We start from the raw sequence: 13,195 nt of genomic DNA on the forward strand, positions 1-13,195 counted from the left end.
ACTCTGTTTGGTTGTTTACAAATTCTGAATTTCTCCAGAAGACTTTTAACTGGGTTTCCATTATCAGAAAGCATTTATTGAATGTCTAATTGCACGGACTGCTACACAAAGATATTTACATAGTGATAGTCTTTGGCCGCCTCATGCGAACAGTCGAGTCACTGGAAAAGACACTGATGCTGGTTAAGATCCGAGGGCAGCAGGAGAAAGAGGTGAAAGAGGATGAGACGGCTGGATGGCATCACCAATTCAATGGATATGAACTTGTGCAAACTTCGGAAGATGGTGAGGACAGGGAAGCCTGGTGTGCTACAGTCCATGGATCACAAAGGGTTGGACACGACTTGGCAACTGAACAGCCAAAGTCCTTGAATTCCTGGGCTTTTAAAATCTAGAGCAAACAACACTAAAATGGCAAGTTCGGGACACTACAGACAATAGATTAAGTATCTTCTGTCAAGAAATTTTTTGAAATTCAAGTTTTGGAGTGTTCAGATACCTGACTAGTGACTAATTGGAGGGTAAATAGAAACTTTCAGAACTAATTAAATAAAAAAATAAAGTTTTAAAAGTACATTAATAAGAGGATATCTATACTGAAAATGTAAGGCCAAGGCTAAGAATCTGCTTCTTAAATAAGAGATGAATCATTCTGGGGGAGAAAGGACCTTTGCAAGAATTCAGTAATTCACAAGAGTGTTAGTAGTTTATTTTAGGATAAGAGGTGGTGACCTGAAGTTGAATTCCCTGGTTTTAAGGGGTATATCTCCTTCATTTCAGGAAAATACTGAACCATGATCAACCACAGACAATCATGTTAACTAAAGTAGGATAAATGCATTGATTAGTAGTTGGAGAAAATCCCTGAGGTTTAGTTGCACATTAAGAAAGAGGTCTTTTCATTCTAACATGTATACTATCATGTGAATTGAATAGCCAGTCTATGTCTGACGCAGGATGCAGCATGCTTGGGGCTGGTGCATGGGGATGACCCAGAAAGATGTTATGGGGAGGGAGGTGGGAGGGGGGTTCATGTTTGGGAATGCATGTAAGAATTAAAGATTTTAAAATTTAAAAAAATAAAAATAAAAAAATAAAAAAAAAGAAAGAGGTCTTTTGCTAATTCTGACAATGAAATAGTAATGATTATTGGAATACCCTTAAAATTTATAAGATATTAAGAAGTAAACAAAGCACAAGAGAATTTAATTTACCATATACAAATTTCTGATCCTTATTCAATCTATATTAATTCAATGGCTTGTCCCTATATTTGAATATACACAAATAACTATGTCCTGCATCTATCCATTTTCATTGTCAAATTCAGTATTTTCTATCATTATCATTTCTTATTCACAATATATTTAGTAAGAACTACGTTCTGTGTATTTCTCTATTTCGTTTATTTATTTTTAGTTTCTAATACTGACTATAAATGTACAGCTACTTTGATGCATCAAACAAGGAGTACTCTGGAAAAAGGAAGAAGGAAAGGAATAGTAAGAGAAATCATGATTTTAAATTGTTTTTAAATTACAATAAAGTTATAAGTAGGCTTGTACTCCAGCATTTCTGAGCATTTATTTCCATGAAGTTGAAGAAAACAATAAATGTTTTAGATAGACAAAATTTACAAACTGGGAAAAAAAATCTGTCCTTGGCATGCGCTAGCTTGATGCAATCACTTTTTTTATAACTCATCAATCCAATGCCTTTTTAGTCTCTTTATAGTCTCTGGATATCAAAAAAAGGGAAAGTTCTGACATTATATGCAGCTATTCACTGACAAGTAATATTAATTACTGATGAATTTATCCCTTCTGAATTCTACACTTTTATTTATCATTACAGAATAGATCTTTCCCACCCGAAATAAACATTAGGCATTGCAGCAGGCAGACTCTAAGGTGGCCCCAATGATCTCCATCACCTGGTACTGGTATTATACGTCATATATGTCTATAAGACATAATTAATCCCTTCCTCTTGAGTGTGGGAAAGACCAGTGATATAATTTTTAATGAAGGAGATACACCAGAAGTGATGAGATAACACCACCATGATTATATTACATAAGACTGTAACTCCCATCATCTTTAGAGACTATCTCTACAGACCTTCTCCTTTGTTGACTCTGATAAAGCAGACTTCCACATGCAGAGACCTACATGGCAAGAAACTGAGGGCTGTCTCCAGTCAATAGTCAGCAAAGAACAGAGGCCGTCAGTCCAAAAATCACAAGGAACTGGATGGGCCAAAGCCATATAAGATTGGAAGTAGATCTTTTCCCAGATGAACCTTCGCATGAGACTAAAGCTCTGACTGACACTGTGACTACAGTTTGTGAGGGACACTGAAACAGAGTACCCAGCTAAGGCATGCCCAGATTCCTGAGTCAAAGAAACTATGTATGAAATGATTAGTCACCGCATAGTAATTTGATTTTTATGGTAATTTGTTATGCAACTATAGATACTTCATATAGGCACCAACAAAAATGTAAAGAGATTTGGGGAGAGGGAAGTAGAAGCATCTAAAAGACCTAGTTGAAGGATAAACCACAGAATTATTTTGGTTTAATCATTTCAAGATGGCATGGGTAGGAATACATGATCTATAATCTCTTCCTCCACATAACTTCCTACCCATCCAGGTTAATACAATTACCATCTGAACACTAGACAGCTGCCAAAGGGCTGGACTTTTCCAAAACAAAATTATGCATGTCCCTTCACGACCAGATTATTCTAAAAGTCTATTATTTATTTCACTTTAATACATAGCCATGTGTCACTATAAGAATTTTACAGGTTAATATACAATTTAATCATGACTGCTGACAGTTTTAGTTGCTAAAGATTTAAGTCAAAATAATATTCTGGCAACATCAGTTAAGGGAGAGAAGCTTTTATAAAGACTTTTATATTGTTACATTTCATGAGAATAAAAGCATTTAAGAAGAGTATACACTAATCTCACCATGACTATGCATTTGTGCACACACACATCCACATAAATTTATCCACATGAATTCATACTGAGCATGTGTGCTATTATGTGCTTGAACATTTGCATAAATATACCTATCAGGTCTCTATGCATTATTCAAAACTCAGGTCAAGTGTTCATATCCTCTGTACTCTTTTTCCTGAAGCTCATATTAGAACAGATCATTCCCATAGGTTGCTGGTTAGAACGCTTAATTCACTTAATCTGCATTATGATCATGCACACACGCACACGCGCACACACACACACACACACACACACACATACATGCATCCTCACTACATTTTGTCTCCTTGAGAGCAATACTAAGTACTCTTCATCTTTCAGTTCTTAAAAAGACATAGCACAGTACCTTCCTTGCCTGCAGAGGTTGCTTATTTTTTTTTAACAAATACATATGAAATTCAAATAAATTGTTATTTCTTCTTATTAATCCCTTTAAAAAGTTATGTTCTTAACTAGAACCAAGTTATCTTTTGTTTGATATGCACAATTTTCATAGTACATATGAAAGTGAAAGCCACTCAGTGGTGTCCAACCCTTTGTGACCCATGAACTATACTGTCCATGGAATTATCCAGGCCAGAACACGTGAATAGCCTTTCCTTTCTTCAGAGGATCTTCCCAACCAAGGGATCGAACCCAGGTATCCTACAAATGAGTGTTTTGTGGAATAGTATGATGGGCATGTGCCCAAACTGGCCTATTATCAACCTAAAACCAAGAGAGGGAATCCCTCAACTGGACAATCTACTCTAAAATTTAAAAGTGGTTAGGCTTTCTTTGGGTAGGAGGGCCATCTCGTGGGAAGGAAGGGCAAGAATTCTGACTCACTGAACACCAGGGACCCTGTATGGTGAGGCTTTATAGTCTAGAGCAACAGTGAGCATGCATACTTATTGTCATCCGACTCTGCAACCCCATGGACTGAGCCTGACAGGCTCCTCTGTCCATGAGATTTTTCAGGCAAGAATGGAGTGCCTGGAAGAGTGGAGTGTTTAACTACTACTTTCTCCAGGGGCTCTTCCCCACCCAGGGATCGTACCCAGGTCTCTTGTTTTGCAGGTGGATCCTTTAACGGCGGAGCCATCAGGGACACCCCCAACCAGCAGGAACAGACTGGCACTTCTGTTCTGAAGCTGCGTTTAACAGGAGCCACACTCTTACCTCACCGCCTCTTATTAAATCACTTGGCCTTGGACAAAGAAAGATAAAACACAGTCTGCAACCACGAAGATCTCGAAGTCTATTGGAAAGCAGATCTATAACAACAGATTGTGTCAAGTTATGATATAGATTAAAATAGAGTCCTTTGGGAACTGAGAAACAGCCACACACTAATGCAACCAAAGAAATAAATGTCCCAATATTAGAAGAAATCCCAGGAAGCTTAGGAATGCACCCTAAAAAAGAATTTAAAATTTAAAACTAAATTATGGAATGACTTTAGCAAAAGCATCATGATTTGATCCCCATGATTAGAATAAAAGCCAATTGCTTTCCAGAGGCTACTTAGTATATTATCACTTTTAAATCCACGCATGGATAGTATTTAACATGAAAATAACTCCAGGTTTATTAAAACAGCTCAATTAAGTTTGTAGTTAGGTGTGAGGGAGGACAGGCTGTGTTAAGTCAATCTCAGTATTCTTTTCCTTACAAGCCTACCTCCTCCCCAGGGCCAAACAATATATCTCCAAACAACCACTTTGGCTGTGGTTGGAAGATATATTTACATTATGCAAATTTTACAGGCAAACACAAACACACACACACACATATACACGATGAGATAAAAATGGGAGAGAAGCCCATAAAAGGAAAATCAAGTCAAAAATATTTTGATAAATCAGCTCCTAAGCATATATGCTCATTTTGTAAATTCTCCCATAATTTCATACAGAAGACTAATTTCATCTTGTCAAAAAGTCTTTTAATGTATGTAAACTTCCCAGAAGCATGGATTCTGTTATAGCTTAACATAATGTCAAAAATCTGTTTAATAAGAAAATGCTGTGTATGGCAGAAGACTCAAATACTTACTTTACAAGGATTTTTTAAAAATGTTCTACAAACATTTATGTACTTCAGAATAAACACAAGACCTTTATCAAACTTTTGCATTTCATACTGAACATTTTGTTTATACACAAAGCTGAGAGACGTATCAAAGTTGTCTATTTAAAATTTATAAATGTGTAATCTGCAACTAGTCACAGAGAACCAGATTATGTTCAAACAAGCTACTGACACATTAGCAAACATTACACTTTAAAAAAAATCAATATATGGTAGTAAAATCTCTTTATAATTAAAATATATTTTACTAAATAAATGATAAATTCGTAACAGTTGGCTTTTTGTATTTGTACTTTAATTAAAAAAACAATATTTTTATTGCTATGCAATATATGTAACTGACCACATAAAAAGTGGTAAAACCTGGGAAATATCTGTTTATTATAAAATTTCCAGTGGCTTGTTAATTTCTTATTTTGACTGTAAACTGTACTTTATCTGAATTCAATACTGCCAGCTTCAAAATAAATCAGAATAAGAAGAGGCAAGTAAACTTGTGGAAAAATCAAGAAATATAAAACATTAATCACAGTGTTGTTCATTACACTTGCTGGAAACATACAAGTGAGTCACTTTTGCATAAAATTTATAACTGATGAGTACCACACCACTCCTTTAAAATTGTGTATAATTCAAATGCTACCTATACTACAGCATATAGAAAGCTTTAGATCTACTAGGCTTTCATGCTGATCCATCAACTTAGAAAATGTTTGTAAAATTTTTTAAAATGCAGTGTAAACATTTCAGCCCTGAACCTTCTTTCTATGCCTTTGAACCTTCTCTTTCATGTGCAATACCTGAAGGCCCACTGAGAATAGCTGCTGAAAGCCCCAAAGATTGGTAAAACAGAATTTCTGACTCAGGAAATAAAGATCAGCTGAATAGGATTCCCATACGGCAATCCAGATCAATGGAAAAGCAAGCCCAGAAATTTACAGTATCTATCCTACACAGTACAACATGAAGGTTGTGTTTCATGGCTGGTAACAAAACTCCCAGTGGCCAAGGGAAAAAAAAAAAAAAAAGATACAAAAACTGTAGATCCAGTAATGAGAAACTATACTTTATTTTGACATTTTGCTTTAAGTGGAATTTTAAAAACTGCCTTTATTTGGTGTCACTGATATGGTAAACAATTCCTACAACCAAACTATTGCATTCTGCTGAAACAACTAGAGCAGTAATGAGACATGGATTAGTATTTAGGGAAAATCCTTACACATTTCCAGCAACTATCATCTTAGCTGGTGATGATTTCATATGCTTTATGCCAAGAAAAATAATGATTTACTTCGCTTGTGAAGAAAAATTCAGAATACACCTATCAATAATTTAAAAACAAATTATAAAACCCAGAACAGTTTATTACAATACTCTTAAATTCTGATGTACTGAATAATCCATGTGGAACAAGAATTATCTCTACAATACTGGTACTGGGTGGCACTCCAGTTGATATTTCAGTTCCTTAACTAGCATGCACTACCTCATAAGGCAATCCCTTCCCTTTTTGGACATGCTTTTATTCTCAGCATATCTGGAACTGAGTAATTGGCATCTGTTTGGTCCCATTCTGACTACTGTGCTATCTACATTCCCTGTTCTCCATAACTATTCTCTTAAATATTGTGTACCATCGGCTTTCCCCGTCTCTTTGCTGCTGCTGCTGCCACTAAGTCACTTCAGTCCTGTCCGACTCTGTGCGACCCTATAGATGGCAGCCCACCAGGCTCTTCTGTCCCTGGGATTCTCCAAGCAAGAACACTGGAGTGGGTTGCCATTTCCTTCTCTAATGCATGAAAGTAAAAAGTGAAAGTGAAGTCACTCAGTTGTGTCCGACTCTTCGCGACCCCATGGACTACAGTCCACCAGGCTCCTCTGTCCATGGGATTTTCCAGGCAAGAGTACTGGAGTGGGGTGCCATTGCCTTCTCCCCCACTTCTCTTTAATTCTGCATTAAACAACCCAGTTCCTTACTCTAGTATTCCTGCAACATTGTTTCCCAATTCTTTGAAACTATGTTTATCTCTAGACACAACTTCAGTTTTAATTAGAGTGACATTCAAAATTTAATACAGTACTACAGACAGGTTTCGGAGAAGGCAATGGCAACCCACTCCAGTACTCTTGCCTGGAAAATCCCATGGCCAGAGGAGCCTGGTAGGCTGCAGTCTATGGGTCTCAGAGAGTCGGACACGACTGAGCGACTTCACTTTCACTTTCACTTTCATGCACTGGAAAAGAAATGGCAACCCACTCCAGTGTTCTTGCCTGGAGAATCCCAGGGACGGGGGAGCCTGGTGGGCTGCCGTCTATGGGGTCGCACAGAGTCGGACACGACTGAAGTGACTTAGCAGCCACAGCACAGATAGGTTTACCCATTTCACAACATTCTCTGCATCTCATCTACCCACCATGTTTTTGTGGGTTTGCATTAGATTTCTACAGTAAAGACCCATATATTCATTGACCACTAGCTCACTTCTCTTGGATTTCTCAAACTCAGAATGTCCAAAATTGAATTTATCCTCTCCCTGGCCCTTCACTTCTCCACTTCATCACACTCCAAATACACATCACCTCATAATTTTCCTACACAGTACCAGTGTCTAGGCTAGAAATGGTTAATCTATGAACACTCAATCCACCTCCTTCACCTCGTATCACTCAATTTCATCAAATCTACCATTCAGTTCAAGAGTCTGGGCTCTGCTGGAGTCTAAATCATTGTTCTGCCCTAAGCAGTTATGTGGCCTTAACAAGTAACTTGGCCTCTCTGTGACTCAGTTTCCCCATTTAAGGCTGCTGTAAGGACTAAATTAAATCATATACCCAACCTGCTTGGTAAAGTGATCAGTCTATAGCTCGTGAAAGTGAAAGTGAAGTCGCTCAGTCGTGTCTGACTCTTTGCAACCCCATGGACTGTAGCCTACCAGGCTCCTCCCTCCATGGGATTCTTCAGGCAAGAGTACTGGAGTGGGTTGCCATTTCCTTCTCCAGGGGATCTTCCCGACCCAGGGATCGAACCTGGATCTCCCACATTGCAGGGAGACACTTTAACCTCTGACCCACCAGGGAAGCCCTCATAATGCACAGCAAATATTAGTTGCTATTATAATCATCATCACTGCCTTACTATCTCTCACATCTATCATTCTCGTCACTCCTTATTATTTAGTTCAGGTCCTTCACTGTTTTTTATCTACCTTATTGTTGCAACTTCAAACTGTTGTCTCTGCTTCCCTTCTTGCTATACTCTTTTTTTATATAACTTGGATCATGCCATCTCCTAGTTCCAAATGCTTTAATGGTTTACTATCACTCTTAGGTTAAAGACAAATTATTGAATCTGATATACAAAACCCTAAATAAGATGGTAAATTTCTCTAGCCACGTTTATCAGCTCTGTTCTCCTAGCACATGATGCTTGAGCCACAGTGATTTATCACCTCTGTTCTAGCATGTGATGTCTGAGCCACATCTGATCAACTGTAATTTGCTCACAATCAGAGATTCTCAATCTGGTTTTTTGTTTTTGTTTTTGTTTTTGTTTTGGTGTGTTACTAAAAGTGACCAAAATACCCAGAGATTTTGCTCCTCACCCACCTAAACATCCCATCTTGTGAATGCTATCTTTCAAAAGAAAAGGACTAAACAATAGGAGATATCATTATACATGAATGTTTTCATGGGTGGTCTACATGTCTGCTTTAGCAAGAATGATATTTTTTAGTCACTAAGTCATGTCCAACTCTTTTGTGGCCTCTAGACTGTAGCCCACCAGGCTCCTCTGTCCATGGGATTTCCCAGGCAAGAATGCAGGAGTGGGTCACCATTTCCTTCTCCAGGGGATCTTCCTGACTCAGGAATCAAACTTGTGTCTCCTGCATTGGCAGGTGGATTCTTTACCACTGAGCCACCAGGCGAGTCCAGCAAGAATGATACAGACTGGTTTTATTCAAAGTATGGCTGAAAAGTCAGCTGCATCAACATCACCTGGGAGCTTGTCAGAACTGTTAATTATCAGACCCCACACCGATGTACTGAACTAGAATTTCTGCGGATGGTGCCCAGGGATCTCTTTTGTAATAAGCCCTTCAGATTCCTACTCATGCCAACATTTGAGAAGTTCTGATGAAAATCATGCACGGTTTGTTTTTCACTCATGATTTACCGACAATAAGACATGCAAGAACTAAAAACTACGAGTATGAATTAACACTGAAGGATACAATCCTGGAAAAATAAGATGATGAATCTATACTAATCATTTATAATTCAGATGCAAGACAGCAGCAAACACCATGACCAATTTAAGAGAGCCCAGCTGATATACTGATAAAACTTTCAAGAAAATATTGGTAATTCCAGCCACCTGTTTGTTGAGCATGAGCAGCTGAAGCTTTACAACTTATCAAGTATTTCACTGCACTTCGATTTCTGATGAAATACTAATATCTTGTAGCAGACTTAGTAATGGGTTCCATTTGGCAATGTTATATATATTTTAGTAAACTTTAATATCCAACTTAGACTACTAGTAAGTATGAGCTACAGTCCATGGGGTCGCAAAGAGTTGGTCATGACTGAGCGAATAAGCACAACACAAGTAGTCCTTAATTGTTCATCGAAGTAAAAACCTATGCAAATTTTTTCACTCATGAGAATGGAAGAATGGATTTGCATTTGGGGATTAATTTAATTCTAAAATGGACTGTTCTTGCCAATCAGGAGATGACCAACCACTTTGTCGATTATTGCTTGAAAGAACCAGAAAAGCCTTCATTTTCAACACTGGTACATAAAACAATCTGCCAGTAACAATTCAGAGTTTTCTTCTGGGAAGCCTCTCCTCTCCCCACTCACCTATTCTGTGGCAGCAGTCCCTTCTCTGTCTACCTCTAACATGCTGTGCCAACCTCTGTAATTGTACTTACTGTGTAGTGAAAAATCTATTAATTTTTGTGCCTGTCAAGATCTTCTCAAAGCTTGATTCCGCCTAGGTAAAGACAGGAGTAGTCAAAAAAATTCTTGGCTGATATATAACCAGTCATTTACTATACCTGTCTATTCTTAGCTTCCTCACATACTTTTTATACCTTCAGTCATTCTGAAAACCATTAATTTTTCCCATTTTTAAAATCATGCTTTAATGATGACAAATTTCACACAGAATAAGAAATTATGCATAAGGGCAGTATGAGGGGCATAAATTCTCTATTAATTCATTCATAATCTGGAATGAGAGCACAGTTTCTATTAAAACTTCACATTCATTTTTGCCATTCTTATTCATAAATGTTACAAAACATTCAACCACTGTGAACCCAAGAAACAGCAGGTGGAAATATGGTAAAGGCTATGGTAGAAACACAACTAGAGTGGGAATTAAAAGATCCAGGTACTAACCTCAGCTTGACTAATAAAATAGAACCCGATGCTGGGAAAGACTGAAGGCAAAAGGAGAAGTGGTGACAGAGGATGAGATGGTTAGACAGCATCACCAACTCAATGGGCATGAATTTGAGCAAACTCTGGGATATAGTGGAGGACTGAGGAGCCTGGTGTGCTGCAGCCCATTGGGTTGCAAAGAGTTGGACCCAATTTAACAACTGAAGAACAGCAACAACAAGAAACTATCCTAATTTATCAAGACCTCAGATTGTCCAATTCTAAAATACAAATTTAAAGTAATCCATGGGATATAATGAAAGTACTTGTCCCAGAGGTGGCTATAAAGATCAAAAAAGTAATGCAAATAATGTATACTGTAAACATGCCTAACAGCATTCACTATTATAATCATGTAATAGCAAATAAGGGACTATAGGGTTATGCAAAACAGAATCATTTGTTAAATCAAAGTAAAAATTTTCTCGTGAAACATCAAAATCATTTTCAACTGCCAGGTTTAGAGAGTTATTTAGACACAAGCTCTTACTAAAGATTCTGCAATCAACTCTGAATACTTGCCATGTTAAAAAAAAAAAAAAAACTGGGATGGGAGAGGGAAGGTGTTATCCCAGCTTCACAGGGATAGTCCCCAAAGGATAATCTTAGATTGAAACATAGGGAGGCATGAGTGCCCTTGAAGGAGGCAAGACAAAATGTCAAAAGCTTGAGGAGGAGGTAATTCTCTTGTGAAGACAACCCCTCACCAAATCCTCGTCACCTTCCATCAAATCACTCTCCTTTCACATGAATTTTTAACCATAGTTACCCTATGCATTTAAAATTTAATCTCATATATCTTACTAATATTTTTTCTTACTGTATATTTCCTTACCCAACTTTCAGCTTCTATTCTTTGTGTCACATTTTTATTCAATTAACTCTTACCCCTAATTTCCGGAGTTCTAATACTAATCTTTTTTCCCCTATTGCTCTCATTTACAGCTATAATTTTAAGTATCTTGAGAGCCACCATTTCAAATGTCTTAGATGTTTTCAAATTTTTACTCCGACTTTTGATGTTAATATTCTAGTCTTCTTAAACATTTTTCCCTTTGTCATTTTTGCATTCAATTTATTTATCTTTTATGATACCTGTTTTTAGGGCCAGCAAAATGTTAAGTCCAGAAAAGAGCCTAAAGAAAGTTTTTATAATGTATGGCAGTTCTTATAAGGTATAAAGTTCTTATGGTATAAGTTCTTAGAAGGTTCTTAGAAGGTATGGCAGCTTTCTTTTTTGCAACTTCTTCTGCCACTCCGATTCCCCAAAAGATTCACTGGCCTAGTCCTCTCCAAAAGACCTTTGGCTCCCATAGGACAAAGCCCACTAATCACTCCCACCAGAGCCACAAGGCTCACTCGGCAAATGGCATCTGGATTTGCTCCAGTGATGCTGTAGTTAACTTTTCACGTTATCCTGGCTTTATGCAAGCTATTCTGTGTATTCTAAAAATCATAACTCCAAAATATGTAACAAACAGTATTTGGGTCATTATAAACTAAAAGACATGAGGAGCCATTACAACCAGAGGGATAATATGAAAATAAGTGCTTGGTTGCTATGTTATAGAACCTACTAGAGAGGTATAAAAGTTTCCATGAAGAACGCCATCATTCCTTCAATAAATATACATTAAGCAACTACCCTGTGCCTATACTCTGGAAGACACTGACGTAGCAAGGAAGGAAAGAAAATAAGAAAATACCTATATCAGAAATATGGACAGTTAACACATATTTCAAAAGACCATATGGCATTAGCCAAGCAAGAGCTGGGAGTGTCTTAGACAATGACAGTGGTTCTGGACATAGAGAAAAGCAGATTCACTTAGGTGACACTTAGGTAGTCAAAGGAACACAGTAATTATTGATTCAAAACAAAACAGCCATATAAGTTATGTTCTTTTTCTGTTTCACACAAGGTTTATAAATTTTCATTTGCTTGAAGTAGAGAACTCATTTATTATCTTTATTTCGGTTCTTCCAGGATTTCAGTTTTTCTCTTTGGTTACTGTTTTCAATCTCTGATTCTCTAATGTGAGTAAAAACTTTAGAATAATAAAACTTCAATATTTTCAGGCCATCAGGCTCTCAAGTCCACCAGCCATCACTATTAGGTTCATTCTAAGAGCTGAACATCAATAACTATAAGACACTGTGGCACTAGAAATAACACAACTAAACCTTCTGGAAGGAAAGCAATGTTTTAGATTCCAAATAAGAAACTGAAAGAAGAAAGATTTTCCAGGAAGAGATGTATAGTACACTGTTGAAAGCATTCAAATGTGTAGCACAATGAGAAATTAGGGATTAAACACATAAATTTGGAGTTGTTGTGTCAAAGAATTTAACTGACGCTGTGGAAATGAATAAAGTCAAATAGGAAACTGTATAATAAAATTTTTAAAAGACTACAATATACCTTAATCCTTCTCATAATCAAGCTCACAGAGTTGTGCCTTGAAGATATATCTTTGGGCTTTACAGAAATACACAAAAGATCCCTTCAGAAGATCTATTGCTGGAATGTGGTCAAGGACATAGCCCCTTATATATCACTCATTACTCTCTCCTGGTAAGGCCTGACATGAGAACACTCTTATAGAATTTAGTCCAAGGAATGGCACTCCCTTTTCTGAAGAATGCTATT

The 13,195-nt window shown here is 37.2% G+C and overlaps 1 protein-coding gene across 10 annotated transcripts in view; it reads right to left on the bottom strand.

The window, feature by feature from the left end:
* Positions 1–13,195, bottom strand: part of FOXP2 (forkhead box P2) — a 669,679-nt gene that overhangs the window by 621,144 nt on the left and 35,340 nt on the right. The gene's annotated exons all lie outside the window — the stretch shown is intronic.

The sequence above is a fragment of the Ovis aries genome, chromosome 4 (genome assembly GCF_016772045.2).
Source record: "Ovis aries strain OAR_USU_Benz2616 breed Rambouillet chromosome 4, ARS-UI_Ramb_v3.0, whole genome shotgun sequence".
Classification (NCBI taxonomy): Eukaryota; Metazoa; Chordata; class Mammalia; order Artiodactyla; family Bovidae; genus Ovis; species Ovis aries.